The sequence below is a fragment of the Lactuca sativa genome, chromosome 5 (assembly GCF_002870075.4).
Source record: "Lactuca sativa cultivar Salinas chromosome 5, Lsat_Salinas_v11, whole genome shotgun sequence".
Classification (NCBI taxonomy): Eukaryota; Viridiplantae; Streptophyta; class Magnoliopsida; order Asterales; family Asteraceae; genus Lactuca; species Lactuca sativa.
Window position 1 is genome coordinate 58,093,562 of NC_056627.2, and position 3,403 is coordinate 58,096,964.

The following is a 3,403-nucleotide window of genomic DNA, read 5'->3' on the forward strand; positions in this document are numbered from 1 at the left end:
GGTCTACGGCCACAATGTCGTCCCACCAATAGGAGTTGTGTGTTAGATGATTGTCTTTGTGATATCATCTAGTTTTGCTATTACCTGATATGTTATATGCTAGCTTGATGTGTGACAGTAGTAGAGTTCGGTTGTTAGGAGCGAAGGGTAGGTCAGACACCCCAGATATGTCTGACAGTATGTGATGATATGTTTATGTGCTGGCATGATATGTTATATGTGATTGTGGTAGTAGGAAGGAAATAGTCCCCAAGTTCGGTTGTTAGGACCGAAGGGTAGTTCGGACACCCCAGAGATGTCTGATAGTACATTTATGTTATGATATAAGTGATAGTGGCAGTAGGGGTGGAATAGTCCCCGAGGGTCGGTTGTTAGGACCGATGGGTAGGACAGCACCCCAGAATGGCTCGACAGGGGTAGGTCGGCACCCCAGAATAGTCGTACCGGGTAGGTCGGGCACCCCAGAATTGCCCGACAGTATGTACGCTTTGTGATTGTATGGTATGTGGTATGATGGGGGAACTCACTAAGCTTTGTGTTTACGGTTTTCAGTTTTGGCTTCAGGTACTTCGTGTTTAAAGGAAAGGAGTCGGCTTGATCGCAGCGCATCACACTATGCTTTCCGCACATGAGATCTTTGGGATTGCACTCTGATATGGTTTTATGATAATATGTTTTGATTACTGACACTTTGGTTTGACACGAGATATTATTATGAATGTTTTTATACTAATGGTTTTATGTAATAACTTATTTAAAAATGAAATTTTTGGCCTTGAAAATTAGGATGTTACAAGTTGGTATCAAAGCCTTGGTTTGAGGGATTCGGGCACACTCTCGGGTGTGTCTGAACTCAAACTAAGGACTTGGTATGAAAATTTTCAAAAGTAAAATGATTTTATAAAAGAAGTTTGAAAAGAGAAAAGAACTTTGAAAAGAACAAGGTGTGTGATGCGTGCAATTAGCCGAGCTCAAGTAAGTGTTCCCCAAGATATCCATACATGTTATGAGATGTTATGATATGATATGCTTATGAGTACTGCATGCTATATTAGGGCTAAGGATCTAGGAGGATGCCTTATATGCCTATTATATGTGCTTGTAGACTTGCATGCTAGTACTGATCAGTCAGTGATAGGATAGCCTGTTTAGGTTATGCCTGATTGTATGAGCCTTTTAGTTGCATGTACAGATTCCTGATTAAAGGATAAAATGATTTGATTGTAATATGATGGTTAGATTTTCCATCGTCTGAATGTTGCTTGCTTTGTGCTTTGTGGGACTCTTAGTAATGTGAGTTAGCTATTAAGTGAATATACTAAGTCACATGTGGCACAGGCTGGATAATCTCAGAGTGATAGATTTGACCCTATTGCGTAGCTCTCGTTTGAGTCTAACCGTTATAGGGATGAGTCTGCTACTTGAAGGATTATCTAATCTCTGTTGCATGTGGCTATATTCATGAGGTATTTAGTTGACATTACTGGGAATCTTTCAGCAGCTGAGGACTGGGTGAGTTTGGGAACCTAGGGAAGCCTAGGATATATTTAAGTGAGTTAGTAGTGAGGCTCAGTTAGACTTGGGTGTACCAGTTGAGGAAGTGACTTGGAGGATCCGGGAGGATTGTTGAGGAAACTATGGATAGGTGTGAAAGGTAGTATTGGGCCCGTACTACTGAAAGCACAGGATCCATACTCGAATCAGCGAGAGTCTTGGAGAATCTAAGAAGCATCAGGGAAGAGTTTGTGATCCAGTTTGGGGACAAAGGATGTTCTAGTTGTTGCAGCTTATCCATTGGCAAGCGAGCTAGTGAGCGTGAAAGGGTGTCAGACCCTGAAGGATATGATTTCCAAGAGTTGCAGATATGGGATCGATTTAGGAGCACACTGGAAAGAGAGGTGTGTGCCAGGTGCATATAGTAGGGGTCTCAGGAAGAGACCAATGATTTCTGATCAACAGGTGAAGGGCCAGCAGAGCCAGAGTCAGTATAGCACGTATAGGACAGTGTACAAGGGAGTTTGTCGTTCCGAGGGTTTAGGCTACTACAGGGTAGCAGGTTGGTCATGTCAGCAGAAGGTGATTAGTATTCCTCCAGATGTTGCGGGTATGTCATCTTCTATTGCTATTAGATGGATGTTGGGGATACGAATCACGTTGGAGTTATAAGTAAGTTTGGATTAGTTAGATCTCGGGTCGGTTTCCTGTTAGTGTTTGGGTTATCAAGGATAAAATATGCCATCCTGCAAGCCGAAAAGTCATTGATGAACCCATAAAGGGATGCATCTTGCGGAGCGCGTTCCGCGTGTACTGTTATCATTCCGGATCTTTGTTGGGATCTGTGCAGGAGTATTGTTTGGGAAGATCCTCGGTCAAGGTTAGAGTAATAGTTCTACAGTGAAGTCAGCGTTTAGGTGTTCTATCATTGTTCAGGTATGGTCGGTAATTGTCTATGGATGAACTTTGGAGTTCAAGGCACTATCGTTGCTAGGACAGAGCTGGTGACATGAAAAGAGTAGTGTCAGTCGTGGGTGTTAGATGCATAACTGGTTGGTCATCGCATGTTCAGGAGGATTGTATTTTCGCATGGGCTGTGTTCGGTTAGAGTTCAGTGGTACTGCAAGATTGGAAATGAGAACGAGGATTCGTTAGCCAGAGTGAAGATTGAGACCTTCAATTGACAACATGTTAGATGTATCGAGGTATCAGATTGGATCAGATGTCAAGAGTACTCATCGAGATTTCCGAGGACGTGAGATCTCAAGGTTTAATCGGTGATTAAACGCTAGCATTGGCAGGCACAGGTTGTCATCAACGGGATATTAGAAAGCGAGAAGGATTGGAAATCCATCAATTCTTGCGTGCAGTGAAGACTTAGTTGAATCTAAGTGGGGGGGGGGGGGTGGATACTTTTTATAAAGTTCTCCAAATGTGAGTTCTTCATTTTTTTTCCAATCAGTCGAGTCCCCAAGCGCCACCGCCATCGTGACTGCAGGGCATCGAAGTCGTGAACCGCCATTGCTAGAGACCGATGAGTTGAATGCGTTCGCCGCCGCTGTGGTTGCTGCTGCTGCTGGGTTATGCATCCATCGTCGGACACCACGACTTTCTTGCCGGAGAACCGAACTGGGGAGGAGCCCCTACTGTTAGTCGAAGCCTGCTGCCATTGCTCTTCTTCTTCTCTTCTTCTGATGGATGACCCCTGCTGCCAAACGTCGTTACCATCACTGTGGTAGCAAGTTCCTCTGTCGCCGGAAGTTATGCTGTTGCGGCTTGCGTCCTTCCCCGGTCTTTGGCGTCGCCGTTGTGGTTGCTTGTATCGCTGCTACCGCCTTCGTGAGTCTCATCCATTTTCCGTTCGACTGCCTCACGCCACCTCTAGGGGGTGGCCGAGATCGGTGTGTTG